General features: G+C 39.7%; 1 long non-coding RNA gene across 1 annotated transcript; it reads left to right on the forward strand.

Moving 5' to 3' along the window:
- Positions 1-1783: 1783 nt before the first annotated feature.
- LOC131491876 (uncharacterized) lies at positions 1784-12389 on the forward strand. The gene is made up of 2 exons (XR_009251699.1): positions 1784-1901; positions 12075-12389. It is a non-coding gene; the product is annotated as an uncharacterized LOC131491876 (long non-coding RNA).
- Positions 12390-14081: the final 1692 nt, after the last annotated feature.

Below are 14081 nucleotides of genomic sequence, written 5' to 3' on the forward strand. Positions count from 1 at the left end.
CTAGGACAGTTCTTTGTCCTGATTTATACCATATACTCCATTTGAGCATTGTGCTGGCCTCCTGAGGCTCTGTTTACTACATATAAACCAGAACTCCTCAAATCTTCTGGTTCCTTCTCCATCCTGGCCTCCTGATTGACATTTACAGGTTCTTCCTCTAGGTGTCCCTTCGGCATTTCAGATGTGTACAGAAACAGATGCAACATTTTCTTTTTTCCCCTTTCGTCTTCTCTCTAGAGACTTGCCTCTTCTTCTGAAGATCCATTTTAGATAATGGTACCAATCTTTTAAGCCAGGAACCTGGGTTCTTCACTTTGCCCTCTTCGTTTTCCATATGGGCAATAGAAGTCCACCTCATTCATATCACTTGGATCCATGTTCCTCTCTCAGTGCCCACATTCCCTGGTTTGGTTCTGAAAGTCATCATTGCTTGCTAGGACTATTGCAAAAGTTTGCAAATTGGCCTCTCTATTTTTAAACTCTTCCCACTCCCTGTGGGGTTGTCTTTTAGTGTATTTGTGTGTAAATAGGTATATATGTGTGTGTGTGTATACATGTATATATAAAATATATATTTAATTATAATATATATAATTTATATGTAATATAGCATCTATTTAATTAGAATATATATAAATTTATAACACATATATAGTTATGACAAGTTTTTCCAGAATACAACTTGATCATGCTACTCCTTTGCTTAACAACTTACACCTTTTCCTTGCTTTCTGAAGCCCTGCACAATGGGCTTGACCAAAATTCACCCCTTGTCAGCCCTTGATTCAAACACTTCAAACTGGACCCCATTTTAATCATGCCTTTTAATATATTTAATGTTTATTTATATTAAATTCATGCATGTGTATAGTTTTTATTGTGAAAAAATCCTGTTTTTCAAGATTTATTGTGAAAAGCGGTAACCTCTGCCTGTGTTCTTCCCAGAGCAGCCATTTCAGTCTTTTAGCCGTTTCTTTGGTGTTACCTCCATATTCTGAATAACATGATGTCTGTCATGTGTCTGGTTTGATTTTTCAGATTTAATATTCTGACCTTTATTTCTGCCTTCCCTTGCCTCCCCAACTCATACATGCACACTTTCCTTTCCATATTCTCTCTCTATAGTTATATCATACACTTGATACATATTCAGACTTTACATTAACATAACTAGGAGAATATTTCTCACAGCTGAGCTGTGTTATATATTATGACTACATTTACTTTCTTGAACAACTTTCTGTTTTCCCTGGAGTTAGTAATTGCCATATTTTTAAAATTGTTTACTTTTCTATATACCAGTCAGTGATTCAGTCCTAAGCTCATTGCCAGAAGTTAAAATAGGTCCTCAATATATTCACACATGGAACTAATCCATCTGTTTTGTTTATATTCTTGGACTTAATCTTTCTGAACCCCTCTGTCTCCTAATCTGATTTTTTCATTTGGGTGGAATAGAAATGAGGTTGGGGAAAAGCACTCAGAAATAAAATATATACATCACTCTGGCATTTGGAGGGAAGAGAAAACACTTTTCCTCAGATGTAATACCCATTTACTTTATTATTTTTTTTTAATTCAGCAATTTATTTCCTAGGCCACAGTACTGCCTGACCCCTTGGGCTATTTGGGTTGGGGTTTGCTCTCTGACTGGTTCATGTTCACTTACATGCAGGCTTCTCTATTGATATATGATGGGATGACAATGCTAGTGATGATGACAGTGATTCTACAGAAGATGGTAAACAAATATCTCCAAATGTTATCTGTCTCACCTTGCAGAGGAAGGAGAGCAGTCACAGAACAGGAGCAATCAGCAGTGGTCATTTCATCACGGTGGAGATGCACATGATGCTCTGAGGAGACAGCTCTTCACTAAAACACTAATGCACATAAAACAGGTCTGTAAGACCAGCTTACATTTCTCCAGTGTTTATAGCCTGCCAGGTGCCTCGTGCTATGCCTGCATTTTCTCACTTAATTCACACAGTAGCCCTATGACTTTGGATGTTGAGGACTTCCATTTGGTAGAGAAGGAGACCATGTTAGTTTGCCCAAAGTCAAGCAACTAGTATCTGTGGGACTCAGGAAGTGAGCCCAGGAAGTCTGACCTCAGAGCCCCACTCTTCCCTCTGTGCCTTACTACTCTTGATCTTAGAAGTGATATATGGGGTGTGGTACCAACCAATAGAATAACAAATGATTGAAGTGAATACCGAAGGTGTGTGGAAGAATGGTGTGGCAACTGCACTGTGAGCATTGGGCCACTGGGATCTTTTTATGTTCATCTTGATGTCCTCAGGAATGCCCTCGGGTGTATTTGCTGAATCTCATTTAGTAGAACACATCATTTCCACAAATGTGTCAACATATGTTCTCTCTAGGAAAAGGAAGAGAGGGCACATGTTTTTAGCAATACCTACAAGGTGCTGCAAAATCAGAGCTGGATTTTTACTTGGTCTCACCCTTAGACTTAACATTATGTGTCCCAGGTTATTAAACCTTGTCATTTCCTCACCTCCCATGTCCTGTGTGCTTTTGTTCACACTGTTTCACTGCCGTGTGATCCCCTTCTCCCCAGCTCCACCTAGCAACACTTATTCACCCTTAGGATAGTTCAGATATCACCTCCTTGAGGGACACTTTCCATGACTTTTGCAGAGGATTCCTTGTCCACGTTCCACGAGGATGTGATTTATCTTGCCTCCAGTACAGTATGTCCCTGTGCTCTCTATACCAGTATTTAACACAGTGCTTGGCTCTCTGATGGCATTTAGTAAAAGTTTGTTTAATTAATAAATAAATGTTGAACAGGCAAATAGTCTTATGAAAACTGTCTCTCCAATTCTCCAGGACCACTTTTCCTGGATAAGAAATTTTTCCAGAACTGTTCCCTCTACGGTTTACTTTATCCTATCTTCATTTTTTTCGGTTATTTATTAAAGATATTGTATAATGGAAAGTGGCCTACCCTTAATTTCTAACTGACTGTTTTTATTAGACCCAACTGAGCACAAATATTCCATTCCACTACTTTGTTATTTTTTTCAATGTTCAACATACATATTACCCATAAAAATGTGACTTCCTGCTTTATTTCCAGCATAACACATGAGGGTTCTATAAAATTTACTGGAGAAAATAAAATGTAGCGCAGACAGGAGATTTTTATCTATTCATGTGGCTCCCCACTGTCGACTCATATCATGTAATTCTACTTAGCACTTCTGGGCCCATTTCCTTCAAAGTACTTTCCAAGCATTACCTAAGCGATGTTGTGTAGACGAGCGGATGGGACGCCGGGAACTTAAGCCGTAAATGCAGAACTGTTAAACACAGTTCTGAGGAAATTAGATTTTAGACTTGGAAAGAAATATGGTCCTGACACTAATACCCTGTCTCAATTCAAATGACTAAACGTCCACCTCCCCTCTGACATCTCCTCTATGAAGACAAGGGGGATATTATATGAAATGGAAGGGTGACTGAGCAGTGGTGTTCTAAAGATACGAAAAGCTATAATCGCCCCAGAGCAACTACACTAAAAAAGTGGGTTTTTTTTTCTCAAGATTGTTGAAAAAAGAACCGCCATCGCTTCATAATCAAGACATAGTATACCACACCTGGAAAGGCCAGTAACAGTTCAAGCACAACCAGTATTTTCATGTAATAATCGCAATTGCGATTTTGTAAGTGCCTACTCTGTGCCAGGTGTAGACGGTATCTTTAATCCTTTCCGTGACACTTAGAACAAGCTTGTGATTCTGCAAAATTGAAGTTTTGTTCAGGCCAGGCTCTGTGATCCCTCCTAACTTCAATCTGGGAGGATTTTCCGATGTAAAAAGGACACCTTTTAGAAAATGCCATCGAGTAGAGAAAAAGGCCAGGGGGCTAACTAAAGAATTGTGCTCACAGAATGAAGTTTTCCAGACTTAGTTTTTCAAACTCATGGAAATATCTGGAAGGTGCAAATTAACACAGCTGTGACCAGTGGGGAGTGGAACTGCAGAGTATCAAGAGAGGGATAGCTCTCAGTTATTAGCTTATATAGTCTTCTGTATCACATGCAATTTTTTGAAGCAATAAGCATACAGTGATTTAGGAATTTTGAAGTATTTTTACGGGAAAAACGTATACACTTGTTTTATAATCCGGGTCCTGTTTTCACATGTTGCTTCTCCCTCCCAGTCTGGCGCCATCTGTAAATCTGAGTAGGAATTCTGCAGTTTTCCCTGCAGGCAGAAGCGTGTCCTGTCTAGGTCATCACTGTGTCTACAACATCAAGCACCTGCCTGGTGCCTACTGAGTGCTCAGTAATTATTGGTTGAATGAATGAGTTCTGTAAAGGAATCTTAAATTTTCTGTTTCCCTTTCTGCCTTTTGATTTTAGGGAGAGAGAGAAGGAGAGAGAGGGTGAGAGAGCTCACGCGAGCAAGGGTGAGAGGAGCAGAAAGAGAGAGAGGGAATCCTAGGCAGGCTCCATGCTTAGTGCAGTGCCCAACGCGAGGCTCAAACCCACGACTGTGGGATCACGACCTGAGCCAAAACCAAGAGTCAGACGCTCAACCAGCTAAGCCACCGAGGCGCCCCTGTTTTCCTTTCAATGACCGTATCATAAGTAAACAATTCTAGTTAAGACCGACACCATGCTTTGGTGCATGTATATGCATTCGTGTTTTAGATGGGGCTTGCTGGGCAGCTGGGTGGCTCAGTTGGTTGAGCATCTGACTACAACTCAGGTCATGATCTCGTGGTTCATGAATTCAAGCCCCATATCCGGCTGTCTGCTGTCAGGACAGAGTGTGTCCCACCCCAAACCCTCCTTTGGTCTTTCTCTCTCTCTCTCTCTCTCAAAAATAAACATTAAAAGAAATTTTAAACATAAGACGGGGCTTCCAACAAATGGACAAGGCTAACGAGAAAAGAAAACTAGGCAACTGAATGTGTAAATGATGTACATGTGCTGAGCTAAGGTCAATGACACTGTATCAGGCTGTGGAATAATGACTGCCCAGACATCGAGAGACCCTTCCCAGTATTGCCATGCCACGCCCAAAGCACCTGCCCATCACTTTCAGGCCCACGTGGGGGTAAACCAGTGATTTCATGTCTCATTAATGTTGTTAATCTGATTTTCGCAGGGTTTGCATTTTCATTTTAAATTCTAGCTTCATGGTTATATTAAAGCCATAAACAATATTTAATCTTATTTGTGCCTATATTTTTTATTTATTTATTTTTTTATTTGTGCCTATATTTAAGTAATATTATAATAAAAAATACTTTAAGCCCAACACCGAGGGTCCGTCAAATTGCTTTTTCAAAAAGGAATTACGTTGAAGAACTGCAAGTTCAAATTGTTACTGAAACTATTAAGCCAGACGAAACCAAAGACAGAGTCCTATGACATACCTTGAATCCTACAGTTTGTGTATATTTGGTCCATCGAGCAGAAATGCACGTGGTAACTCGCACCCACGCTGGGCAGTGACCTTATCCACAGGATATAATCACAGACTTCATCTTCTGTTTTTCAAAATCAAGACACATGTCCTGATCCTGGCCCTGGTGAGCTGGTGGCTTGGCTCTCAGCCACAGCCGTCACAAACTCCTGTGCAGACCTCCACCACGTATGGCTTTACCGCTTACCCTGTTTACCCAACTTCATGCAGTTTTTGTCATTATTACATCAATTATCACAGCTAGGAGACCAGAAACTAGTCATATGCAGTTTCTGCCTGTCTTCAGACTTGAATTCCTCTACGCTAAGCTCCCACTGTGTTCTTTTGACCTCACTCCTGAGGCCAAGTGGGATGTCAAGCATTGCTTCGCTCACCGAGCTCTTTTTCCCTGCGTAGCTTCTATCTACCCTGGGCCCAAGGGATTGGTGACTTTGCTTGAATTGCCTATGTAATTAGCATTATTTCTACTACCCACCTCTTCTGCCATTTCAAAAGATCTGCCTTCTGAGTAGCCCTGACCTGAGCATGAGATTTCTGCGGATAAATTTATGTGGATTTATGTGGATAAGTGAATATATATTGTAACAATGATCCCGAGTTGAAAGAGGAGGAAATAAAATTGTATACAAATGCTGATTACAGCTAAGTGAAATATATGCATATATTATAAAAAGATTTGAAAAGCAAATTATTGTTATTATATTATTATTATTATTATTTTAAAGTGGGGAAGAGCAGCAGAGAGAGAGACAGAGAGAGAATCCCAAGCTGCTCTGCTGTCAGTGTGGACCCCAATATGGGGCTGGAACCCATGAACTGTGAGATCATGACCTGAGCCAAAACCAAGAGGTTCAACCCACTGAGCCACCCAGGTGCCCCTTATATATTATTATTAATAAACTATATTGCATTCAGTGTTTATTACATTTTTACCATTGAACTTGAAAATAAAATGAACAAATCAAAGTAAGTGGGTTTAGGTGACATAGCATGTTTTTGGTGAATGTATGACAGCTCCAAGTTTTCACAACTTTTTCTAAGTCCTCACAAGATGAACAATGGTCAGCCAGAAACTTACAACAGAGTGATACTTAAAGTGATCTTTCTCCTCCTTTCAAAAAAAAAAAAAAAATGGTGGTGGGAGGGCATATGCTTTGTTCAGCATTCTAGAACCTCTACTGTTCTCCATGATTTCTCAAAAAGACAAAAAAAAAAAAAGGCTGTTGATGATTCTGATTTCATATTCTCTACTTCTTTCAGTGCCCTTGAAATATTCATTAGGGCTGGGATAATTCCTTGGGCTTTGCCGTCAGAAGAATGTTTATGTTTTTCCTATCTTCTTTGGAAATCAGTATTTCCATTGAGAAAAGAAAAGTGGGTTAGACAAGATTATCACTAATGCACCTTCCAGATCTAAAATATTACAGTAGGAACAACTGCGTGTATTATACGCAAATGTGAAAAGATCTACCCGGTGTAAATAAAGTATAAAACAATTGAAGTTGGAATGATCTATACATATAAATTTAGCCAAGAGTGGTATAATAGAGTGGTTATTCTGTTTTGGTTGTAAAAGCAAAATTGTTTGACTTCTGCAACAATGAACACTTGAAAATATATTTAAAAAAATTAAGGAATAGTGTTCATTTTATCTGCAGAATTTCTTTCCAGTGTTCCTGTGTTTTGCTAAGAGGCTATGTATTAGCCAGTCACAAAAGAACAAAGACTGTGTGATTTCACTTACATGAGAGACCTGGAGTGCTCACCTCATGGAGAGAAAGTAAAAGGGGCGGGAGGATGATGGGGAATTACTGTTTAATGGGCACAGAGGTTTAGTTTTGCAACAGGAAACACTGCTGTGGATGGATAGTGGTGATGGTTGCATGACAATGGGAATGTACTTAATGTCACTGAACTGTATACTTAAAAATGATTAAGACGGTAAATTTTGCGTTATGTGTATTTTACCACAAATGAAAGAGACAACGTACTTATTCAAATGCAGAGGTCTGTGTTAGTCCTATATATTCATGTCATTTTTAAAAATAAAATGCTTAGAAATAAAATTAATGAGAACTTATAGAATCTAAACGAAGGAAAGCTTAAAATTTTATGCAAGGTATAAAATTGGTGTAATTGGAGAGATGTGCGTAGTTCTAAGTACGAAGATATAAGGTTAAGACTGCTGACTATATAAAAAGATCTATATTGGGGCACCTGGGTGGCTCAGTTGGTTGAGTGACTGACGTCGGCTCAGGTCATGATCTCACGGTTTGTGAGTTCGAGCCCCGTGTCGGGCTCTGGGCTGATGGCTCAGAGCCTGCAGCCTGCTTCAGATTCTGTGTCTCCCTCTCTCTCTCTGCCCCTCCCCCACTAATGCTCTGTCTCTCTCTGTCTCAGAAATAAACATAAAAAAAAATAAAAAAATCTATAAATTCAATGTACTCCTTTTGTAGAAAGTAGACAAATTGATTCCAAAGTGTGAATCAAAGATATCTATGTAAGAATATCCCAAAAAGTCTTTAAAAAGAGGAAAGGAAAAAAAAAATACCTCTAGATATTAAAATGTATTCTAAAAACTAAAGTAATTTTAAAAGGTTGGCATTATTTTAATAGGCAGATGAATGGAAAAAATTAAAATTTAATGCATGCATACATTTGCTATCAATAAAAATACAGTCCAAACTGTTGGAGGGAATGGATATATTTATAATATTATCATCATTATATGAGAATGGGTACTGGCTAGTCCTTTGGGAACAAAATACAACTTTGCTTCTCATGCAAAATAAGGTCCTGAGAGCCCAACAATTTAAACACGTTAGTAAGACAAATGTACTAAAAGAAAAATTGGGAAATAATTTTTTGTAAGAGTGGAAGGGAAGGACTTTAGAATAAATACTCAAGATCCAGACACAATAAATACATATTCAATAAATAGGACCATATAGGGGCACCTGGCTGGCTCAGTTGGTTGAGCACCTGACTCTTTTTTTTTTAATTTTTTAAATGTTTATTTATTTTTGAGAGAGAGAGACAGTGTGAGTGGAGGAGGGGGGAGAGAGAAAGAGAGAGAGAGAGACAGACAGACAGACAGAGAAAGATACAGAATCTGAAGCAGGCTCCAGGCTCTGAGCTATAGCTCAGAGCCTGACATGGGACTTTGAACCCACCAACCGTGAGATCATGACCTGAGCTGAAGTCGGAGGCTGAACCAAGTGAGCCACACAGGTGCCCTACACCTGACTCTTGATTTCAGATCAGGTCATGCTCCCAGGGTCATGGGATTGAGCCCCACCTTGGGCACCGTGAGTGTGGAGCCTGCTTAAGATTCTCTCTCTCTCTTTCCCTCTGGCCCTCTCCCCCACTCACGTGCTCTCAATCTCCAAATAAATAAATAAAGCCATATAAAAATTAAATACTTTTGCAGAGAACAACCAGGAATACAGTGAATATAAAATGTTAAGGCTATTTCTCTTAAGATACAGGGAACTCTTAGAATTAATAAGGAAAAGACCAACAACCCAAACAATGGCCAAGATATTTGAATCAGTTCACTCACACACAAAAATGTGAATAGTTTATAAACTTAAAAAAATATGTTCATCATAATTCAAATAGAAATATAATTAAAAATTTTTTTGTTTACATTTATTTATTTTTGAGAGACAGAGCACAAGTGGGGGAGGGACAGAGAGAGACTGAGACACAGAATCTGAAGCAGACTCCAGGCTCTGAGCTGTCAGCACAGAACCCGACGCGGGGCTCGAACTCACAAACTGTGAGATCATGACCTGAGCCAAAGTTGGACACTTAACCGACTGAGCCACCCAGGAGGCCCTAGAAATATAATTTTTTAAAAGTGATATATGTCATGTTTCACATAGATTGGTGAAGACTAATATGTTGTGTGCATAAGAGTTTAGGGAAACAGGCAAATTTACCCACTGATGGAAAAAAATGGGAATTGCAATGACTTCTTTGGAAAGCATTTATGCAACAAATATCAATATTCAATTTTATTTTATTTTTGAATTTTAAATATTTATTTATTTTTGAGAGAGAGAGCGCAGAGGAGAGGCAAAGAGAGAGGGACACACAGAATCTGAAGCAGGCTCCATACTCTGAGCTGTCAGCACAGAGCCCAAACCTAGGAACCATGAAAATCGTGACTTGAGCTAAAGTCAGCTGCTTAACCAACTGAGCTACCCAGGCGTCCCAAGTATCAATATTTTAAACGAACATGCTATTTTACCCAGTAATTCTCATTCCGAAGATATATCCTCACTTGACCGCAAAAAAGTAAGTGTAAAGGATATTCATTTAAACTCTGTCTTTAGTATCGAAAGACTAGGAATACATCTATCTGTAAATAAAAGAGCCATTAAAGAAATCATGGTACTTTCATGCAACGAAGTATTATACAGTCAGGAAAGGAGTGAGTTAGATACGATAGTGTTAAGTGCCATAGCTTAGGAATAGACAGATTGACAATGGAACAAAATAGAGAGCCCAGAAATAGACCTATCCATATCAGCTCAACTGATATTCAGTAAAGAGGAATATCAAGTAGCTATAGTTATTAATAATTTTTAAGTACGAATTAAATAATAGGGTTCTATTTTTGTCTGTCAATTGGCAAGTATTTCTGTTTCTATTTTGATGTTTATTTATTTATTTTGAGAGAGATAGAGAAAGAGCATGAGCGGGGGAGACGCATTCATAGTTTGTTTGGGCTTAGTTTTTTACACACAAAAAGAATCATCTTCCATATCGTGTTTTATAATTTTCTTTTCTCACTTAACACATCAAGAATAGCTTCCCACGTCAGTTAATATACAGCGGCATCATTCTGAATGGTAATCTCATTTCATTGTATAAAGGAATGAGCTTTCCCTTCACCAGCCTCCTGTTGGGCATACACATCGATCGTTTTTTAGCGATTACAAATAATGCCTAATCCATTGGTTCCCACTGTGTAGCAAACCATCCCTAAAACTTCATAGCTTAAAATAGCAACCTGTTTTCTTAAGCTTTTGTTTATATTTTGATGTTTATTTATTTATTTTGAGAGAGAGAGAGAAAGAGCATGAGCGGGGGAGGGGCAGAGAGAGAGGGAGAGAGAGAATCCCAAGGAGGCTCTATGCTGTCAGCGCAGAGCCTGACTCGGGGTTCGAACTCACAAACCGTGATAACATGACCTGAGCTGAAATCAAGAGTCAGACACTTAACGAGCTATGTCACCCAGGAGCCCCTCAACTGTCAAAAATTTGAAGAATGGTAACTTCAGTATTATCAGGCTGTTGATTTACTCATCTTGTTGTTGATTTATTTATTTAGTGTTGTTTGTCCATTCATTCAGTTATTTCATTTATATTTATTGTGCAACATGCATTACACTGGGCGCTGAGCTCTTATTGCTACAAGTTATTTGATTAGAGACACTCCAATTGTGGCAATATGAATCTACAGCTTAAAATGTTCCTTTACGGCACAAGTTACCTTCTAGAAATTTATCCCACATCAATAATCAGGTATGTGTGCAAAGAAGTAGTTAAAAGAATATTTAGTATAGGACTTGTGGAGGATGGAAATGGAAAAAAAAAAAATCTCCATCCTTACAAGTACATCTCCTGTAACGTTGCAGATTTCCCCACCAAGCCAGGGGGGCTGTTTCAACATCTCTTGAATCTGGGTTGGATTTGTGACTAGGAACGGCCAGTAAGAGTTTAGTGAGTGTTTCGGAAGCAGAGGCTGGAAAAGCACTTGGGCTCGAGGGCTTGCCTCCTGAGACCCTGAGGCCTTGCGTGGAGAAGCCTAGGCTAGCCCACTGGAGGATGAGAGACCATGTAGAGAGAGGCCCTGCTGTTTCAGCTGCACTGGTTCTTCCAGTGTCCTCAAAGAATCGTGAGCTTAAGAAAATGGGTTGTTATTTTAAGCTATGAAGTTTTGGGGGTGGTTTGTTACGCAGTGGGAACCAATGGATTAGGCATTATTTGTAATCGCTAAAAAACGATCGACGTGCATGCCCAACAGGAGACTGGGGAAGGGAAAGCTCATTCATTTATACAATGAAATGAGATTACCATTCAGAATGATGCCGCTGTATATTAACTGACGTGGGAAGCTATTCTTGGCGTGTTAAGTGAAAAAAGAAAATTACAAAACACGATGTGGAAGATGATTCTTTTTGTGTGTTAAAAACGAAGCCCAAACAAACTATGAATGGGTCTGGTAGATTATACTCTAGTGTTAACAGTGGTTATTCTAATTTTTTAAATTAATTCTTTGCATATCTGTACTGCCTCGTCTTCTACTTAGGTGAAATGAAATAGTAATGAGGGTTGGGGGGCCAGTTATAGAAGAGATACTGAACGCAGTCTGGTTTCTCTAGGTAATATTCGAATCAACTAACTTTTTAAAAAGCCACTGTCTGTATCTATGCCCTGGTCCCAACACTGTGCTCTCGCTGTTCTCTCCTCACCGCAGCTTCGTGAACCCACCGGTGGGTCCCTGCTCCTGGGTTCCCCTGCCTGCCTTTCTCCTCTTCTGCTTTTCTGGTTGGCCTCCATGAAACGTTCATTATAATTTTATTCTTTGCTTCTGTTACAGCGCCTTTCTATCTCTACTCGGGTTTCCATGCAGGATCTGGGGTTGTGGATGAAACCCAAGAGCACTTGGCTACAGACACACTTTTGTCTTCCCGGTAAGCAAAGTAACAGGAGAACCCACGGAATGAACGCCACCAAGTCCACGAGGATGGCGGAGAGCATTAGCGATGGGGGACACGCTCCCAGGCTTTGTGTCAACGAGAACACACTGCAATGGCCACTCTTCTGCATCCCCGCTTAGTGTTTATATTTTGGCTTTTACTATGGAGCTGAATATTCTTTCCGGAGTGCTATTAAAAATTCTGACTAATCCTGAGGTAGGTGACAGCCTCTTTTCACTGATGGAAATGAGCACCCAAATGACTAAGTGATCTCTCTCAGGGCGGAGGAAAAGCTACCGTAAACTCCGTCATCTGATTGCTACCAGTGGTCCACGTGTTTTAAGCTTCCACAAATAGACGCTCTGACAGGAACGGTGTGGAAACTCTGCTGGCATTTCTACAAGTAAAATGGTAATTTGCCATTGAAAGTTTACAACATGGGGCACCTGCGTGGCTCAGTCGGTGAGCATCCGACTCTTGATTTCAGCCCAGGTCACGATCTCGGGGTTCATGGCTTCACGATCTCATGGTTCATGGGTTTGAGCCTCACATCAAGCTCTACACTGACCATGAAGAGTCTGCTTGGGATTCTCTCTCTCTCCCTCTCTCTCTCTCTGCCCCTCCCCTCCCAAATAAACTTTAAAAAGAAGCAAAAAGAGTAAGCATCATTGTTAAAAAAAAATTTACAACACCGATGAATACAAAAGTAACAATTAATGGACTTAGACCGGGGAAAATAACAATAGTATTTATCTACATGTCTACCTCTCTGCCTCTTCCTTCATCCATTTCCCTCCATTTATATGTATATATGTCACGGAAACAATTTTTTTTTTTTTTTAAAGTGAGTTTACATAGGTGAAGTAACGGTGTTTATCAGGCATTTGGGGGCAGTTTCTGAGCCTTTGTATTAGGTTTTCCAAAAACTCAATCAAAATGCTAAGTGATGCAGTGCAATTATGTGGTTTTGTGAGCTTCGGGATAGTTTTTATTTTTTTAATTGGTTCAGTCTCATGTTTTCCCTAATGATTACAAATGATTTGAGGCTGGGAGCTATGAAATCTGCTTAGTGGAAGGTAATCCTGCCCTGGTAGTCATTCACGGTGCCTGGGGGGTGGAGGGAGAGAGTGTTTCATATATTATCAGTGTGAATGGTTGCATTGAATCTAAACCACAGCAACTGTTAGCTGTGGGTGTGTGCTAATCCATAATTACAGTTGAACCACTTTCTTGGAGTAACCAAAGATTTCTCTACTTTGGGTTCTTTAATACCATGCGGTAAGCGAGTATGGAAATAAATTCCTCAAGCTATGTAAAATCTGACTAAAGTACATTTCTCTTAAATGCACTCTCTAAAAAACTGCACAACTCTGTCACGTATCAGAAATTCCTATCTTATTACACTGTGAATTTTCTTGGCTGGTTTTGTTTTGTTTTATGATTTACCACTTTTTTTTATTTAAAAAAATTTTTTTTAACGTTTATTTATTTTTGAGACAGAGAGAGACAGAGCATGAACGGGGGAGGGTCAGAGAGAGGGAGACACAGAATCCGAAACAGGCTCCAGGCTCCGAGCTGTCAGCACAGAGCCCGACGCGGGGCTTGAACTCACGGACTGCAAGATCGTGACCTGAGCGGAAGTTGGCGCTCAACCGACTGAGCCACCCAGTCGCCTCTGATTTACCACTTTTTAAAAGATTTACTTATTTATTTTGAGAGAGAGAAGCAGAGAGAGAGAGAGAGAGAGAGGGAAACAAAGAATCCCAAGAAGACTGCAACATTAGTATGGAACCGTGAGGTCATGACCTGAGCCAAAATCAAGAATCAGATGCTTAACAGACTGAGCCACCCAGGTTCCCCTATAATTTAGCACTTTTAAGTCCCAATATATTGAAGGATCAGATAGC

Source organism: Neofelis nebulosa, chromosome 12, assembly GCF_028018385.1.
Source record: "Neofelis nebulosa isolate mNeoNeb1 chromosome 12, mNeoNeb1.pri, whole genome shotgun sequence".
NCBI classification, from domain to species: Eukaryota; Metazoa; Chordata; class Mammalia; order Carnivora; family Felidae; genus Neofelis; species Neofelis nebulosa.